General features: G+C 26.5%; 1 protein-coding gene and 1 long non-coding RNA gene across 3 annotated transcripts in view; one reads left to right on the forward strand and one right to left on the reverse strand.

Annotated features, from left to right (window-relative positions):
- The window catches only part of LOC102671139, a 5782-nt gene extending 1633 nt beyond the window's left edge, over positions 1-4149 (forward strand). The window contains exon 2 of the long non-coding RNA XR_004151240.1: positions 4075-4149. This is a non-coding gene — a long non-coding RNA (uncharacterized LOC102671139). The remainder of the gene's footprint in view (positions 1-4074) is intronic.
- The window catches only part of LOC102670948 (potassium voltage-gated channel protein Shaker), a 118787-nt gene that overhangs the window by 7790 nt on the left and 104165 nt on the right, over positions 1-6832 (reverse strand). The window lies entirely within an intron of this gene.

The raw sequence follows: 6832 nt of genomic DNA on the forward strand, positions 1-6832 counted from the left end.
ATATACAGATATAAAATTAATATTAATATTGTTAGAAATTGCACATTTAATATGTAAAAATAATATATGTGAAATGAATGAATTTGACTTGATTCGGTAGTTCTAGTATTAATTTGGATCCGAATACTTGAATATCGATACAATTTAGATATGAATACTCAATAAGATTTTATTATCTTAACATCCGAGTATATACGATATTCAGATAACAAAAAATGGATGATATAAATTCTATAGTATTAAGAAAAATTTCACAATTGGAAAATTTATATTCATATTCGATTCTTTGAGTTATAATGTCTCTGTGGAACAAATATAGCGAATAAAATCAATAATTTAAAAAAAATCAATAAATTCAATAATTTATACATTCAAGAGTCAAAATTCCAATTTTTTTTAAAAAAATTTAACTTGTTTAGATCAATATAATAATAAGTCAATACGTAATTTATTTCTTTTCCTTCTTTATATAAAAACGAATAATATATTCGTAGGACTTTTGAAGGCTCACTTCTAGATTCCAAAACAAATAAAATAATTAATTAAACAATAAAAATATATGCTTATTTAGCATTATTGAATTTCAAATTAGATAAAGTGAAATACAGAAAAGAGATATCCATCCTTCATCTGTCTTTATCTCACTTCATTTAATGCAAATTTCAATTTGTAACATAATAAATAACATTTTTGTATTTGTTTTAACTTTTAAAATCAATCCTCTAAAAATGTCACATATTAATATTCTATGTTCCAATGAATTAAAGAATGAATTAAACTTCTAAATAAATCTGAATCAATTGATGTTACTATTTTTCACTTTATACATATTACTACCTTATACATATTACTTATATGTACTTCGAGTACTCGGATATAGGATAATAAAAACTTTAAAAATGAAATATATTTTTTGACTGAACCACATTCTTTGATCTCGTAGTCTCGATAATAATATTGCAAAATTCAAGTTTGAAGATGCAATTTTGCAATCGATTTAACCGTTGCAATTTTTCACAGAGGGTGGAACATCATCTCAAAAATCGAGCAATTAAGGGACGAGCGATGGAGATTACCGCGAGTTTTTCGAGTTTAATCAGCGTAGAGAGCAGAGAGATGATTAGAACCGCGTTTCATCGAATTGAAAATTGTGAAAAAACTCGCTCACGCATCGACCGTTAAACGTTGCATCTTTCTGGAAATCGGTAACGAGAAGAAATTTTTGTGTCGATATAAACGAGCAACGATTATGGCTTAGCTCAATAATCGTGGAAAGAGAAAAAGAAAAAAAATGAAACGTGAAAACGTTTAAAAAAATAGAGATATATCGAAATCTGATTTTTTTTTATATTGAAATCTCTCTCTCTCTCTCTGAAAAGTATCTATTTTGTCAACAATTAAAATCATAAATAATTTTAATTTTTGAAATTCTTTGAAGATAATAACAATAGCCATCATTTTGCAAAAAGTTAAATTTTTATACTAAATTTAATCATTAATTATTAACTATTGTAATGAATTAGTAAAATTACTCAATGCTCATTTAGATTATTATTTTCATGTATCACAATATTTTTATATAAGATATTTATACAAATTTTACTTTTCAAATAATATATGAACAATTATTGATCTTTTTTAAAATCTTTTGATTTTGATCAGCTTGAAAGAAACTAACTTTTTAGAATTAATTATATGAAATTTAGAAAATTTAATTATAATATGATTATGTTTAACCATAAGAAATTTCGAAGAAAATATATTAGATTTTTGAATTAAATTTTTTCTAAATATCCTTCAGAAATAATTATTATTTTATGAATTTTATCAAAATTTGACTCTATTTGCACAAATTTTTTAAATTTTAAATAAATAAGAATATATTACGATTATGAAAATATGCTTGATATCAAAATATTTAAATATTTAAATAAATAATTTTGTAGATTTTAACAATGCTTTTGCAAAAATAACAAAAATATTCGAATTTCAAGAATCGAAAATTTTTCTTTCAAAAAATTTCCCAAAATAAAATAAAATAAACAGATAAGACAATAATAAGACAATAATTTAACACACGATGTTTCGAATCACAAAAATAGCGATAATTTTTTAAATTCGAGAATTCGAAATTTTTCTGATCTTTGATCACGATGACGTTCTGAACGATATTTCTTGCTTTTTATGTTTCTCTGCTCTCCACTTTGGTCAATAAAAAAAAAAGAAAAAAAAATTCCAACGAGATACCAATTAACCGTTTGAATAGTGGAACGATTAAAAAGATTTCCTCTCTCAATTACCAGTATGCCAGATTATAGGACGCAATGACGGTTATTCCCGACTAATCCGTGACTGCGAAATGACGCATTCTTTGCGGCTGGGAGTCTAATTGAATAACTGTCACTATATATCACGAACAATACCCGGTTCGAGATCAAAGACGGCAAAAGAAGAATTCAACGCTCGTCACGCTCATTCACGTTCACTCGATGCATGCATGCGAATGGATTTCAGCGCGAATCATCCTTTCCCCTCGTCAAGTTTCTTTTCTTCTTCGTTCTCGTTCAAAGGAAGCGTCAATTTTGTTTCTGAACACGCGAATTCTTCGAGTCGAGGCGTGCGGCGCCATCTTTGCCCCTTGAGTAGGCAACCGGACAGGTAGCACGATTGAATTTATTTATAGAAATAAACTCTTATTCGAATAATTATTCAAATAATAATGTGATCGAATTAATAAATTAATATTTATTTGATATTTACTAGATATTGATTATTTAATTTAATTAAAAAAGAAAATATAGAAATAATGAAGATTTATAATCGGTAATTTTAAATGAAAATTGTATTTTTTTTCTTATCTTCTATTATTATTTGAGATAATCAGATATTTATTAATAAGTAGATTATTTGTAAATTATTTATTTCATTGAATAAAATTTTTAGAATCTATTTGCAAAGCTTTGTAACATTTTTATTTCAAATGAATTTATTTCTTTATTTGAAATAATTATTTACTTGTTAATTTTATTTCAAAAAATATTCAATATTGTCAAGTATCCATTTTTACAATATTTCATTTTAATAATTTTTCCTTTTTAAAAAAATATAGCAAAACTGGATATTCATTCTTTGAATACTTTTACATCAATTTATGTTTTATAATTTTGCAATATTTGATCAAGAACATAAAATATTATTAATTAAAAAAAATAATAATAAAAATAGATATTTAGACACCCGGTTGCCTATAAGAGCCAACCCATTAAGGTCACAAATTGTTAATATTTTTAAAATTATAATTATGAAGAGAAATTTAAAATATTTACTTTCTTTAAATCATCTTTCTTTCTTTTTGCAAAAATCAATAATGTTACAAAGTTTTAAAAAATTGAATTATTTATGAATTTAAGTTGGATGATAAAATTATATTTCTAATAAAATTTAAATCAAATATTTTTTATTTCTCTATTTCGTATAGAGAATTCTCATAATATTTATCATATATTATATTATATTTGTTTAAAAAAATTCGATTAGAAATATTTTAAAATGCAACATTTTACTACAATAAAATTACTGATCAAAAAATGTGTTAACAGCATTTATATTTGTTTCTACATATCTTCTACATATCTAAATGTTAAGTAATTATACGTATAAAAATTGCATTCTTACACTACTTGGTCCTTAATGGGTTAATACAATCCTCTTTATTTAAAATGTCTTATCTTACAATTCGAAATATATATTTCTTATTAAAAGAACAAAAAAAAAAGAAAAAAAACAAATTAAGTTTAAATTTTAAATTCCAAAAGAGCGCAATAAAATTTTTTTAATTATTCTTTATTCAAAAATTAGATAATTATCTCAAAAAATAAATAAATTTTAATCAAGAACAAAAGACAGTTTAAGTAAAGAGGACAAAATCGATTAATCCGAGTCATTTTTTTAAGCGAAACGCGAGCTGCTCTGAACGCAAATCTCTCAATGTGCGATCCAAGTGTAATTACTAGTATTTTTGGTGAGTCATAACGTATCGAATTAGTTGCAAAATAACAAATCATTCCTATGCAGGTGTCACTGTACTATGGGCCTTTGTGATCCATGACTGATGGTAGTAGCAGTAATGACAGAGCGCTGTGAGCCAAAGTAAAAACAGAGTATTTTCCAAACAAGATCGAGGTGATTTTTGGGATTAGTATATCGGTATATAAAATGGAGTATGTTTGATCGCAAAGAAGCATGCAAAAATGATTGAGATGAGATATACGAGATATTGGATGTTGGAAAGAGTAATAGAAGGAAAGATAGAAGGATTTTTCATTTGCGGAATTTGCATTCGAAAATTTTTATAAACGTGAAAATAGATTGATGCATATTTGATTTTTTCGAATAAAGTTTTTTAACCATTTGTTATATATCTAATTTAAATAATTAGAATTAAATTAAATTATTAGAATTAAATAATTAGAATATTACTAATAACTAGAATTTGAAAAATCTCTAAATATAATTTTTATGATTTCTTCATCATTTTATTTGATAATAATTAACAATAGCGCAATAATAATGCCTTATTTTATTATTAGCATATCAAATTTTGAGAAAAAGGCTCTTTACATATACTAATCTATTAAAATAAATCATTGAGAAAAGTACACAGAATTGTGTAAAAATTACTTTCAATAATAAAATATTTTGAAAAAAGTATTGAGAAAACAACATACAGATTGTTTTAGATAAAAACCAGAAACTCTGCCAACAATATTTAGAAGTTTATTCTGAGAAAATTAACTATATATCAATCCAAAATATTAGAAGAAATGATATAAATAATCCAATATATTCAAGCTACTCAATTTTTAACAATAATCATTTGTTTTAAACTCATATTTCACATTGATTTACAATCTCTACAAAAAAAATTCAAAAAATTCAAAGATCAAGATATCAGATTTTCATTATTTTCCTATCCATCGATTAAGAAAAATCTCAATGAAAAATGATAAATATTTCCACTATTAGTCACTGCAAACCAATATAAAACTTAATTCCAAAAAAAAATAAAATATCAAAAATACACCGATTCATTCATCCATTTATATTTATATTTTGTATCATTTCAATTTTCTCTTCATCTCGAAAATTTCGCTCAGAATTCATTTTTATGCGAAACATCCTTTCTCTCCTGCTTCATTCACACCATTCGAATAAAAGCGCCAATATCGCAGGCAAAAAAGTGACGATACCCATACGCGTCAATGTTAATTACACGAAAAGTTTCGAAGATATAGCGTTCGATTTCTTCGAATCATATAGATATCTGACGACGATCGAACAAAGTTACGATGAATCAGTGGTAATGGGAGGCGTAACGAGACACGACGTAGCCGAAGGTGGAACATCGTGAAGGTACATTTCGAAGTCGGTTAGACGGGAGAAACAGGCTTCGATATAGAGGAAGCGAGTGACGCCGGTCTTTCAACAAAGGAGTCAAGCTCGACGCGTGTATCGTAATGGAAAACTGGAGCGGGCTTCTTGCGTGCGAGGCAAAGGAACGCTGCTTTTATATTGGGTGTTCGAACATTGCGATTCTCAACATTTTATTTCATATTTCGTGACGTGGAGAAATTATAGACGAGACTCTTTTTTTTTTCTTTAAGGATTGATTCTTTAACTAGAAATAAATAAAATGAAAGTCGAGAATAAAAAACATTGTGTATTAACGATTAAATGTTGATGCAAATGGGTTTCGGGCGAGTTCGCATTGAATTTTAATTGTCGATAACTAATAAAACGAAATTTTTTTTATTTTTCGTCTGTTTTCGTCTTATTTTGAAGAGTCATATCATATTGATTTTTGATAAGATTATACTTGAATCGTTAATAAGAAACAGACTCTAAAAATTCAAATATAATTTATTTATAAAGATTTAAAATTGTCGAAATCAAATAAAGAATTTAAATAATTTAAACTTAGGAGAATATTGTGATACGAATTTCGAGAGTTTCAAATTTTAATTCATCTCTAAAAAATATGTCATTTTATGGACTGAATAGTACCATTATGAAACTAACACGATGATTCATTTTTAAGTAAAGAAAAATCAGATATGGATCTATCAGATCATCTTTAACCTTTCAATAGTTAACTGTGATTAAATTTAAACAAGCAATTTGTGCTGAATTCTTTCCAACATTTGTATACATCTGTATACATTTTTGTTGGAGAAACTACACGATGCATATCTATTCTAGATGACGTAAGATTTTATACAACGGTCTTACGTAAAAATCTTGAGGAAATGATCAATTTTTAGGAAAATATGCAAAGTAATTTACTTAGAAAACTTTTGTTCGAAGCTAACCCAGAAGAAATGAAAGTAACGTTATAAAATATATATTTTATCTTGTATCCAAGACAATTCATTTCTATGTAAATGCTGCTTCCACAATTGAAGCACAAGATGATAGTGAAACGACAAACGGTAAATGGAACACCCTGTATTGCGGAGACGGTATTTATATGCATATGAGAATAATCAACAGTCGCTTCGTTCCCATTTGGCGAGCGGAATTTCAATGGGACAAACGTTCCGGCTACTTTGTACCCATCGACGTCGAGGTACTCTATCTCAACCTTAGGCTCTAATTTCCAAAGGATCGGCTATACTCAGATTCTATAATAGTTTAACAATAGACGCCCCTATTAATAACGATCTTCGTTTCAAACATGGTACTTTCTATGTAGCCAACGATTTATCGATGAAATAATTCGATTGATACTTTCTGCTCGAGTAATTGGTATCTAAGATTCAAAAAAAAAAAAAAA

This window comes from Apis dorsata, unplaced genomic scaffold (genome assembly GCF_000469605.1).
Source record: "Apis dorsata unplaced genomic scaffold, Apis dorsata 1.3 scaffold_552, whole genome shotgun sequence".
Taxonomy (NCBI): Eukaryota; Metazoa; Arthropoda; class Insecta; order Hymenoptera; family Apidae; genus Apis; species Apis dorsata.